Source organism: Pseudophryne corroboree, chromosome 5 (genome assembly GCF_028390025.1).
Source record: "Pseudophryne corroboree isolate aPseCor3 chromosome 5, aPseCor3.hap2, whole genome shotgun sequence".
NCBI lineage: Eukaryota > Metazoa > Chordata > Amphibia > Anura > Myobatrachidae > Pseudophryne > Pseudophryne corroboree.
The window spans coordinates 706,876,817-706,890,407 of NC_086448.1; positions in this window are offsets into that span (position 1 = coordinate 706,876,817).

The following is a 13,591-nucleotide window of genomic DNA, read 5'->3' on the forward strand; positions in this document are numbered from 1 at the left end:
TTGCAAGGGTTAACTAGTCTTGGGCCACAAATTTGACACCTGAAATCAACAGAGGGTGGTCAGTTACATATGACCCACTTGTATTTTGCTTGGCCCAACGCTGTTTTGGGCATGAAATACACTGGCAAAGTGGGCACACACACCATGATTTGCTATTTTGAATAAGTAGCTGTAGTTTTGCAAGGGTTAACCAGTCTTGGGCCACAAATTTGACACCTGAAATCAACAGAGGGTGGTCACTTACATATGACCCACTTGTATTTTGCTTGGCCCAACGCTGTTTTGAGCATGAAATACACTGGCAAAGTGGGCACAGACCCCATTTTATAAATTGCCATTTTGAATAAGTAGCTGTAGTTTTGCAAGGGTTAACTAGTCTTGGGCCACAAATTTGACCCCTGAAATCAACAGAGAGTGGTCACTTGCATGTGACCCACTTGTATTTTGCCTGGCCCAACGCTGTTTTGGGCATGAAATACACTGGCAAAGTGGGCACACACACCATGTTTTGCTATTTTGAATAAGTAGCTGTAGTTTTGCAAGGGTTAACCAGTCTTGGGCCACAAATTTGACACCTGAAATCAACAGAGGGTGGTCACTTACATATGACCCACTTGTATTTTGCTTGGCCCAACGCTGTTTTGGGCATGAAATACACTGGCAAAGTGGGCACAGACACCATTTTATAAATTGCCATTTTGAATAAGTAGCTGTAGTTTTGCAAGGGTTAACTAGTCTTGGGCCACAAATTTGACCCCTGAAATCAACAGAGGGTGGTCACTTACATATGACCCACTTGTATTTTGCTTGGCCCAACGCTGTTTTGGGCATGAAATACACTGGCAAAGTGGGCACAAACACCATTTTATAAATTGCCATTTTGAATAAGTAGCTGTAGTTTTGCAAGGGTTAACTAGTCTTGGGCCACAAATTTGACCCCTGAAATCAACAGAGAGTGGTCACTTACATGTGACCCACTTGTATTTTGCCTGGCCCAACGCTGTTTTGGGCATGAAATACACTGGCAAAGTGGGCACACACACACCATGTTTTGCTATTTTCAATAAGTAGCTGTAGTTTTGCAAGGGTTAACTAGTCTTGGGCCACAAATTTGACCCCTGAAATCAACAGAGAGTGGTCACTTGCATGTGACCCACTTGTATTTTGCCTGGCCCAACGCTGTTTTGGGCATGAAATACACTGGCAAAGTGGGCACACACACCATATTTTCCATTTTGAATAAGTAGCTGTAGTTTTGCAAGGGTTAACCAGTCTTGGGCCACAAATTTGACCCCTGAAATCAACAGAGAGTGGTCACTTGCATGTGACCCACTTGTATTTTGCCTGGCCCAACGCTGTTTTGGGCATGAAATACACTGGCATAGTGGGCACACACACCATATTTTCCATTTTGAATAAGTAGCTGTAGTTTTGCAAGGGTTAACCAGTCTTGGGCCACAAATTTGACACCTGAAATCAACAGAGGGTGGTCAGTTACATATGACCCACTTGTATTTTGTTTGGCCCAACACTGTTTTGGGAATGAAATACACTGGCAAAGCGGGCACACAGACCCTATTTTCCATTTTGAATAAGTAGCTGTAGTTTTGCAAGGGTTAACCAGTCTTGGGCCACAAATTTGACACCTGAAATCAACAGAGGGTGGTCACTTACATATCACCCACTTGTATTTTGCTTGGCCCAACGCTGTTTTGGGCATGAAATACACTGGCAAAGTGGGCACACACACCATATTTTCCATTTTGAATAAGTAGCTGTAGTTTTGCAAGGGTTAACCAGTCTTGGGCCACAAATTTGACACCTGAAATCAACAGAGGGTGGTCAGTTACATATGACCCACTTGTATTTTGCTTGGTCCAATGCGGTTTTGGGCATGAAATACACTGGCAAAGTGGGCACAAACACCATTTTATAAATTGCCATTTTGAATAAGTAGCTGTAGTTTTGCAAGGGTTAATTAGTCTTGGGCCACAAATTTGACCCCTGAAATCAACAGAGAGTGGTCACTTGCATGTGACCCACTTGTATTTTGCCTGGCCCAACGCTGTTTTGGGCATGAAATACACTGGCAAAGTGTGCCCACACACCATATTTTACCATTTTGAATAAGTAGCTATAGTTTTGCAAGAGTTAACTAGTCTTGGGACACAATTGTGAGACCTGCAATCAACAGAATGTGGTCACTTACATATCACCCACTTGTATTCTGCTTGGCCCAACATTGATTTGTGAATGAAATACGCTGGGAAAGTAGGCACAACCACCATATTATAATTTACCATTTTGAATATTTAGCTGTATTTTTGCAAGGGTTAACTAGTCTTAGGCGACATATTTGATACCAGAAATCAAGGGTTAGATTAGCTCCTTATCGCACAGGGGAGTCATAGAGAGCCTATGTTGCGTTAAAGTTGTCTGAAGTCAGCTCTTATCCTTGCTTGAAGGAAGCTATACTTAGCAGGATTGGGGTGACGAGTCCCAGCAAAGCCCAAGAATATTATGAGTTGCAGCTGAACCCATCTGAGCCTCCAGTGGTCAAACTGGCATAATTGGCCAAACTGAGTAAAACCTGGTTACAGATAAAAATTCTTCTTAGTGGGTAGTGGAAGTGATGGCTCTAGACCAGGCTATACGGGTATCAGACCGTGGTGTAAAACACTGGGCCTTTGCAGGCTGACCCCAGACAATTGAGGAGCTAGCAGTGGTGATTGAGAGGTACCTGACCCTGGGAAATTTTAATAAAGCCAAGCAAGGGTTACAGCCAGTACCTAAGCCCAATACCCAGATTCCCATTGTTAAATCAAACAGCCCATCTCCAGTCATATGTTTTGAGTGCAAAGAGCCCAGTCATGCACAGCGGTACTTCCTAAAGCAGGGTGAGCTAGTGGATTGCAGCTCAGGGAAAACAGTACAACCTGTATTCAGTATGGCGCCTGGAATTATTTCCCCAGCTGAAACTACCATTTCATCTGATGGTACAGATTGAAGGCTGGGATATCTGGGCCTTGGTTGATACTGGCAATGAATTGTCTATCATCTCTGCTAACCTGGTTCTTCCCGGGTCTGGCCAGGTTGTGCTTCTGGTAAAGATGCTATGTATACTTGGTGACATAGAAGAATGCCCATGAGTGCACCTGCCGGTGGTGATTAAAGTAAGACCAGTAAAAATGGTAGTCACAGTAGCTTCCAAACCTCTTTATCCACTAATCCTGGGCCAGGACTTCCCACTGTTGCAGGAGTTTGTTACCTGGCATGACATTGGCAGACAGACAAAGGTTAAGCTGTCGCAGGGGCCAAGATCTACTGGAAGCCAAGGTTGTATGACTGTAAACCCCTCTCTTGCCAGTGAGATTGAGACACATTAGTCCCCCATTTGCGAAAGAGTGTCTTTGCAGGACTTTAGGCGAGATCAACATAACGATGACAACTTGTCTAATACTTTTTAAAATGTGGTAGTGGTAAATGGTAAGGTAAACTCTGCTTTACCACCTGAAGGTGTACCTTACTTTATGTGAAAAACATTTTTTTTTACCTTGTAACTTATTTGCAAATTAAAGGGTAGACCAGTTGCTGATTCCCCGAAAACACGAGCAGCTGGTACTGAGGGCGGCTCACATGCATTTATGGGGTGGCCATTTAGGGGAGAGGAAAACTCTCCAGCGTATCCAGCTATGTTTCTCCTGGCCAGGCATTCATGCTGCAGTAAAAGAATATTGTCAGGAATGCCCAGTGTACTAAAAGAATGCACCCCAGACAGAATTTAGGGCGACCTTGGTTTTCCTGACTATAATTTCCATGCCTATTGAGCCAATTTTTATAGATCTGATAGGGCCAGTAGAAAAATCGGATCATGGGCATCAGTATATATTGGTGACGGTGGACTACTCCACCGGGTACCCGGAGGCCATACCACTATGTAACATGAAATCTAGCACTATTGTCCAGGAGTTCTTGATGCTGTATACCAGTCTAGGAATACCAATAGAGGTCCTGACCGACTAAGGTACCCCTTTTGTGTCTAAATTAATGAAATACCTGTGTCGCCTGTTAAAGGTGGATAGAATTACCATTTCGGTTTACCACCCGCAGACAGACGGCTTGGTTGAATGCTTTAACAGAACCCTTATGCAGATGATGAAAAGGGCAGTGTCACAGGAGAAGCGAGATTAGGACCAACTCTTACCTTAGCTAATGTTGGCAGTTTGAGAGGTACCCCAAGCCTCTTTTATTATTATTATTATTATTATCCTTTATTTATATAGAGACTTTATATAGAGACTGTATGGGGTTTAGACCCTTCAAACTCCTCTATGGTAGACAACGCAGAGGGATACTAGATCTATTAAAAGATGGGTGGGAGCAGCAATTGTCCCAAGGGGATGCGGCTAAGATCCCGCCGGACGGAATCCCGGCGGTTGAAATACCGACGCCGGAACCCCGACCGGCACAATCCCGACATATTCTGCCTCCGTGGGTGTCCACAACACCCATAGAGGGAGAATATAAAAGTGTGCTGAGCATAGCAAAGCACCGTGCCTGCAGCGTGGCGAGCAAAGTGAGCCCACAATGGGCTGCGTTCTGCTCGCCACCCCTGTCGGGATTGTGTGGTCGAAATTCCGGTGTCAGTATTTCGACCGCCGGGATCCCATCCTGCGGGATTTAGTACTGATCCCGTCCCAAGAGCCTAACATCGTTCAGTTTGTGTCCCAATTATATGGCTGTCTAAGGCAAATTGCGCCACTTCTGACCAAGCATATGGCAAGAGCTCAACAGGATCAAAAACGCAGTCATGGCGTTACTGCTGTCAACCGGACTCTCAATAGGGGCAACAAGGTACTGATACTTGTGTCTAGGTACGGCAGGAAGGTAGAAGGAAAGAGGTAAAAGTCTACCATGTGAATTTGTTGAAGCCTTGGAAAGTGCCAGTCATCCCTCTTTAGTGGCCATGAAAACCCCAGAATGTCAGGTGCCTACTGAAGTAACTTTGAGTCCTATCCAGAAACAAGAAGTGGTAAACTTAGTAGCACAGTACCAGGTTGTGTTCTCTGCCCTCCTGGGGAAAACTCAAATCATACAGCATGACAATGTTACTCCACCCAGGGGGGTGATAAAACAAAGGCAATATTGTATATCTGAGGCCCAACAGGCAGCAGTAAAACGGGAACTGGAAGTGATGCGGCGCTTGGGGGTCATAGAGTAGTCAAACAGTGAATGGAATAATCCCATTTTTTTTAGAGCCCAAGCTTTTTGGAGCTTTGAGATTCTGTAATGACTTCAGAAAGTTAAATAAAGTTCCTCGGTTTGATTCCTATCCTATGCCCCGGGTTGATGAACTTAGCAATAAGCCAGTATCTAACTACGCTAGATTTACTGAAGGGGTACTGGCAAATTCCTCTGATGGAAGCTGCCAAAGCAACAACAGCCTTCTCTACCACAGTGGGTTTGTTCCAGTCGCACCTTCCAAAGGTGGATGCAGTGTTACAGTCTCTACAGGCACAAGGGTTCACAGCTAACCTGGAGAAGTGTGCCATCATATCTGTGGAGGCAAAGTATCTGGGGTATATTGTATGCCAAGGGTAAGTTAAACCTCAACCTGGCAAGGTGGAAGCAGTCTTCACATGGCCTAAGCTAAAATGTATGTCGCAACTCAGTATATTCTTTGGTCTGGTGGGCTATTATCGTAGGTTCAGGGGTGGAACTTGCAGCGGTGCAACCGGCAGGGCCCCTCCACGATGAAGGGGCCCACAGCCGGAGGCACTACAATGAGTGAGACTGACTCATTACATGCCACCTGCCGGCGCGCTGCAAGCCGCCGCTTCCCCTTAACAGAATGAGGCTGAGCTGGTGTGCAGAGCTGCAGTCTGGCCAGAGGGGGAGGAGGATGCAGTGGAGGAGTCTGGAGAAGGAGAAGGGGCCATCTTCCCCTCTCATTCACGGGCAGCCCAGCTGTTTCTTTTTGCTACCGGAGCCGGAGCATCACGTGACCATGCGGCTAAACTGTAGAGTTAGTGCAGCAGCATTCCTTGTAAAGGCGGTAAGGCAGCTGTGTGTTTATTTATTTTTATTTTATTATACATTTTTCTAATTGTACATTTCATCCTGCAAACTCAGAATCGCGGACCTCGAAGAGGCGGATCCTACATTGAAGGGGCGGAGATTGGGAGGTGGTGGGCGGGGTTGTTACAGTAAGCTGGTCTCTCTGCAAATAGTAATGGTGACTGTGCAGTGACATATAACATACAGCACAGCATAGAGTGACCCCACTAAGGCAGCCAGGCACAGGGTCATGTGTTGTCACCCAGGGTGCATGTGCTGCTGCTGGCTGCATGATGCATAGTGTGGACATCTGTCTCCATGGGCCTTGTGTATCCTTGTACAAAGGAATTGTCCCATCTTTATACAGTGAGAAGTCTTCTGAGTTTTTGTGGGAGTTGGATACAATTGGCCGACAGTTATCATATTGATATTCATTATGTCGACATAAAGAACTGTCAACAAACAGTCCCTTGTGATATAGCAGTTTCGCACTTTATACCGGTGACAGCAGTGCCTTTTTCTGGATCACATTGCATTGGCGATGTCTCAGCAGTGTTCTGGTGAGTATTTTCCCCATTATCCCTAATCCCTAAACCTTTCCCTAGTAGCTAACCTTAACCTTTACCCCTCCCCACAGCCTAACCCTTGCCACCACCCCAGTGCCTCACCCCCCCCCCCCCAGCAGCCTAACCCTAAAACTTTACCGTAGTGCCTACTATATTGGCGTTACGTGTAAAAGGAGCTCTACTGTGTGGCGTAATGTGTATAAGGAGCTCTACTGTGTGGTTTAACCTGTATAAGGGGTATTACTGTGTGGTGTAACGTCTATAAGAAGCACCACTGTGTGGCGTAACGTGTATAAGGAGCACTATTGTGTGGCGTAAAGTGTATAAGGACCATTACAGTGTGTTGTAACGTGTATAAGGAGCTCTACTGTGTTGCGTAACATGTATAAGGAACAGTACTGGGTGGAGTAACGTGTATCAGGAGCACTACTGTGTGGTATAACGTATATTAAGATACTACTGTGTGGCGTAACATGTATAAGAGGCACTACTGTGTGTTGTAATGTGTATAAGAACTACTGTGTGGCGTAACGTGTAGAAGGAGCTCTACTATGTGGCGTAATGCGTATAAGAAGCAATACTGTGTGGCATAACGTGTTTCAGGAGCAGTACTGTGTAGCGTAATGTATATAAGGAGTACTACTGTTCAGTGTAATGTAATGTAAATCGGTGTAATGTAATAAGGTTGCACTACTGTGTGGCATAATTTGAATTGGTGGTACTATTGTGTGCCCACACCCCTTTTCAATGAGACCATGCCCTATTTTTTGACACACGTTTTGGATCTTGGGCGGGCTGGGGCAACGCATTTTGTTGCACCTCGGCCCACCATGGTCTTGTTCCGCCACTGCGTAGGTGCATGCGCGAATTTGCCACAGGGCAGCATCATTCACTGAATGTCTGAGGAAACAGTCCCCAGACAAGATCTAATCACAGATGTGCTAAATGTAGCACATCTACAATCATGTACTCTGACATGCGGGTGGATGCCCAGCACAGGGCTGGTCCGCCCTGCATGACCGGCCCTAGCCCCCCCCATCCCCCTCGCACAGGTACAAAACCATTGCACGGTGTCGATGATTTTGTACCTGATGAGTAACTCCCTGCAAACGAAGCTCCTGCACGCTGGCAGTCCGCTACTCGCCACATCCCGGGTCGCAGAGTCTGTGTGTAACACCACACAGCTGCCTCGGGCCACCCCCCAACGGTCCAGACAGGCCTCCGTTGTCCGGACCGTGGTTCTAAAGCCGGTGGCATGCCCCTTCCCACCACATGACCGCCTCTGCCTGTCAATCAGGCAGAGGCGATCGAAGCCCTGAGATGCTGATAGAATCTCACTGGGCTCCCGGATTGCGCACGCGCAGGGCGCACTTCACAAAGTAATTCAGACTGCGATCGCTGCCGCTGCAGTGATGCAGTCTGAATTACCCCCTAGGCCCGCAGAGACTACATTGCAGAATTTAAGAAAAGCTTTATACGCAGAGACTGTATTGATAGGCTCCTGATTCCAGGTGTCAAATTTGTGGCCCAAGACTAGTTAACCCTTGCAAAACTACAGCTACTTATTCAAAATAGCAATTTATAAAATGGTGTTTATGCCCACTTTGCCAGTGTATTTCATGCCCAAAACAGCATTGGGCCAAGCAAAATACAAGTGGGTGATATGTAAGTGACCACCCTCTGTTGATTTCAGGGGTAAAATTTGTGGCCCAAAACTATTTAACCCTTGCAAAACTACAGCTACTTATTCAAAATAGCAAAATATGGTGTGTGTGCCCACTTTGCCAGTGTATTTCATGCCCAAAACAGCGTTGGGCCAAACAAAATACAAATGAGTGATATGTAAGTGACCACCCTCTATTGATTTCAGGTGTCAAATTTGTGGCCCAAGACTAGTTAACCCTTGCAAAACTACAGCTACTTATTCAAAATGGCAAAATATGGTGTGTGTGCCCACTTTGCCAGTGTATTTCATGTCCAAAACAGCGTTGGGCCAAACAAAATACAAGTGGGTGATATGTAAGTGACCACCCTCTGCTGATTTCAGGGGTCAAATTTGTGGCCCAAGACTAGTTAACCCTTGCAAAACTACAGCTACTTATTCAAAATGGCAAAATATGGTGTGTGTGCCCACTTTGCCAGTGTATTTCATGCCCAAAACAGCATTGGGCCAAGCAAAATACAAGTGGGTGATATGTAAGTGACCACCCTCTGTTGATTTCAGGGGTAAAATTTGTGGCCCAAAACTATTTAACCCTTGCAAAACTACAGCTACTTATTCAAAATAGCAAAATATGGTGTGTGCCCACTTTGCCAGTGTATTTCATGCCCAAAACAGCGTTGGGCCAAACAAAATACAAATGAGTGATATGTAAGTGACCACCCTCTATTGATTTCAGGTGTCAAATTTGTGGCCCAAGACTAGTTAACCCTTGCAAAACTACAGCTACTTATTCAAAATGGCAAAATATGGTGTGTGTGCCCACTTTGCCAGTGTATTTCATGCCCAAAACAGCATTGGGCCAGGCAAAATACAAGTGGGTCACATGCAAGTGACCACTCTCTGTTGATTTCAGGGGTCAAATTTGTGGCCCAAGACTAGTTAACCCTTGCAAAACTACAGCTACTTATTCAAAATGGCAAAATATGGTGTGTGTGCCCACTTTGCCAGTGTATTTCATGCCCAAAACAGCGTTGGGCCAAACAAAATACAAGTGGGTGATATGTAAGTGACCACCCTCTGCTGATTTCATGTGTCAAATTTGTGGCCCAAGACTAGTTAACCCTTGCAAAACTACAGCTACTTATTCAAAATGGCAATTTATAAAATGGTGTTTATGCCCACTTTGCCAGTGTATTTCATGCCCAAAACAGCATTGGGTCAAGCAAAATACAAGTGGGTGATATGTAAGTGACCACCCTCTGTTGATTTCAGGGGTAAAATTTGTGGCCCAAAACTATTTAACCCTTGCAAAACTACAGCTACTTATTCAAAATAGCAAAATATGGTGTGTGCCCACTTTGCCAGTGTATTTCATGCCCAAAACAGCGTTGGGCCAAACAAAATACAAATGAGTGATATGTAAGTGACCACCCTCTATTGATTTCAGGTGTCAAATTTGTGGCCCAAGACTAGTTAACCCTTGCAAAACTACAGCTACTTATTCAAAATGGCAAAATATGGTGTGTGTGCCCACTTTGCCAGTGTATTTCATGTCCAAAACAGCGTTGGGCCAAACAAAATACAAGTGGGTGATATGTAAGTGACCACCCTCTGCTGATTTCAGGGGTCAAATTTGTGGCCCAAGACTAGTTAACCCTTGCAAAACTACAGCTACTTATTCAAAATGGCAAAATATGGTGTGTGTGCCCACTTTGCCAGTGTATTTCATGCCCAAAACAGCATTGGGCCAAGCAAAATACAAGTGGGTGATATGTAAGTGACCACCCTCTGTTGATTTCAGGGGTAAAATTTGTGGCCCAAAACTATTTAACCCTTGCAAAACTACAGCTACTTATTCAAAATAGCAAAATATGGTGTGTGCCCACTTTGCCAGTGTATTTCATGCCCAAAACAGCGTTGGGCCAAACAAAATACAAATGAGTGATATGTAAGTGACCACCCTCTATTGATTTCAGGTGTCAAATTTGTGGCCCAAGACTAGTTAACCCTTGCAAAACTACAGCTACTTATTCAAAATGGCAAAATATGGTGTGTGTGCCCACTTTGCCAGTGTATTTCATGCCCAAAACAGCATTGGGCCAGGCAAAATACAAGTGGGTCACATGCAAGTGACCACTCTCTGTTGATTTCAGGGGTCAAATTTGTGGCCCAAGACTAGTTAACCCTTGCAAAACTACAGCTACTTATTCAAAATGGCAAAATATGGTGTGTGTGCCCACTTTGCCAGTGTATTTCATGCCCAAAACAGCGTTGGGCCAAACAAAATACAAGTGGGTGATATGTAAGTGACCACCCTCTGCTGATTTCATGTGTCAAATTTGTGGCCCAAGACTAGTTAACCCTTGCAAAACTACAGCTACTTATTCAAAATGGCAATTTATAAAATGGTGTTTATGCCCACTTTGCCAGTGTATTTCATGCCCAAAACAGCATTGGGTCAAGCAAAATACAAGTGGGTGATATGTAAGTGACCACCCTCTGTTGATTTCAGGGGTAAAATTTGTGGCCCAAAACTATTTAACCCTTGCAAAACTACAGCTACTTATTCAAAATAGCAAAATATGGTGTGTGCCCACTTTGCCAGTGTATTTCATGCCCAAAACAGCGTTGGGCCAAACAAAATACAAATGAGTGATATGTAAGTGACCACCCTCTATTGATTTCAGGTGTCAAATTTGTGGCCCAAGACTAGTTAACCCTTGCAAAACTACAGCTACTTATTCAAAATGGCAAAATATGGTGTGTGTGCCCACTTTGCCAGTGTATTTCATGTCCAAAACAGCGTTGGGCCAAACAAAATACAAGTGGGTGATATGTAAGTGACCACCCTCTGCTGATTTCAGGGGTCAAATTTGTGGCCCAAGACTAGTTAACCCTTGCAAAACTACAGCTACTTATTCAAAATGGCAAAATATGGTGTGTGTGCCCACTTTGCCAGTGTATTTCATGCCCAAAACAGCGTTGGGCCAAACAAAATACAAATGAGTGATATGTAAGTGACCACCCTCTATTGATTTCAGGTGTCAAATTTGTGGCCCAAGACTAGTTAACCCTTGCAAAACTACAGCTACTTATTCAAAATGGCAAAATATGGTGTGTGTGCCCACTTTGCCAGTGTATTTCATGCCCAAAACGGAGTTGGGCCAAACAAAATACAAGTGGGTGATATGTAAGTGACCACCCTCTGCTGATTTCAGGGGTCAAATTTGTGGCCCAAGGCTAGTTAACCCTTGCAAAACTACAGCTACTTATTCAAAATGGCAAAATATGGTGTGTGTGCCCACTTTGCCAGTGTATTTCATGCCCAAAACAGCATTGGGCCAGGCAAAATACAAGTGGGTCACATGCAAGTGACCACTCTCTGTTGATTTCAGGGGTCAAATTTGTGGCCCAAGACTAGTTAACCCTTGCAAAACTACAGCTACTTATTCAAAATGGCAAAATATGCTGTGTGTGCCCACTTTGCCAGTGTATTTCATGCCCAAAACAGCGTTGGGCCAAACAAAATACAAGTGGGTGATATGTAAGTGACCACCCTCTGCTGATTTCATGTGTCAAATTTGTGGCCCAAGACTAGTTAACCCTTGCAAAACTACAGCTACTTATTCAAAATAGCAATTTATAAAATGGTGTTTATGCCCACTTTGCCAGTGTATTTCATGCCCAAAACAGCATTGGGTCAAGCAAAATACAAGTGGGTGATATGTAAGTGACCACCCTCTGTTGATTTCAGGGGTAAAATTTGTGGCCCAAAACTATTTAACCCTTGCAAAACTACAGCTACTTATTCAAAATAGCAAAATATGGTGTGTGCCCACTTTGCCAGTGTATTTCATGCCCAAAACAGCGTTGGGCCAAACAAAATACAAATGAGTGATATGTAAGTGACCACCCTCTATTGATTTCAGGTGTCAAATGTGTGGCCCAAGACTAGTTAACCCTTGCAAAACTACAGCTACTTATTCAAAATGGCAAAATATGGTGTGTGTGCACACTTTGCCAGTGTATTTCATGTCCAAAACAGCGTTGGGCCAAACAAAATACAAGTGGGTGATATGTAAGTGACCACCCTCTGCTGATTTCAGGGGTCAAATTTGTGGCCCAAGACTAGTTAACCCTTGCAAAACTACAGCTACTTATTCAAAATGGCAAAATATGGTGTGTGTGCCCACTTTGCCAGTGTATTTCATGCCCAAAACAGCGTTGGGCCAAACAAAATACAAATGAGTGATATGTAAGTGACCACCCTCTATTGATTTCAGGTGTCAAATTTGTGGCCCAAGACTAGTTAACCCTTGCAAAACTACAGCTACTTATTCAAAATGGCAAAATATGGTGTGTGTGCCCACTTTGCCAGTGTATTTCATGCCCAAAACGGAGTTGGGCCAAACAAAATACAAGTGGGTGATATGTAAGTGACCACCCTCTGCTGATTTCAGGGGTCAAATTTGTGGCCCAAGACTAGTTAACCCTTGCAAAACTACAGCTACTTATTCAAAATGGCAAAATATGGTGTGTGTGCCCACTTTGCCAGTGTATTTCATGCCCAAAACAGCATTGGGCCAGGCAAAATACAAGTGGGTCACATGCAAGTGACCACTCTCTGTTGATTTCAGGGGTCAAATTTGTGGCCCAAGACTAGTTAACCCTTGCAAAACTACAGCTACTTATTCAAAATGGCAAAATATGCTGTGTGTGCCCACTTTGCCAGTGTATTTCATGCCCAAAACAGCGTTGGGCCAAACAAAATACAAGTGGGTGATATGTAAGTGACCACCCTCTGCTGATTTCATGTGTCAAATTTGTGGCCCAAGACTAGTTAACCCTTGCAAAACTACAGCTACTTATTCAAAATAGCAATTTATAAAATGGTGTTTATGCCCACTTTGCCAGTGTATTTCATGCCCAAAACCGCATTGGGTCAAGCAAAATACAAGTGGGTGATATGTAAGTGACCACCCTCTGTTGATTTCAGGGGTAAAATTTGTGGCCCAAAACTATTTAACCCTTGCAAAACTACAGCTACTTATTCAAAATAGCAAAATATGGTGTGTGCCCACTTTGCCAGTGTATTTCATGCCCAAAACAGCGTTGGGCCAAACAAAATACAAATGAGTGATATGTAAGTGACCACCCTCTATTGATTTCAGGTGTCAAATTTGTGGCCCAAGACTAGTTAACCCTTGCAAAACTACAGCTACTTATTCAAAATGGCAAAATATGGTGTGTGTGCCCACTTTGCCAGTGTATTTTCATGCCCAAAACAGCGTTGGGCCAAACAAAA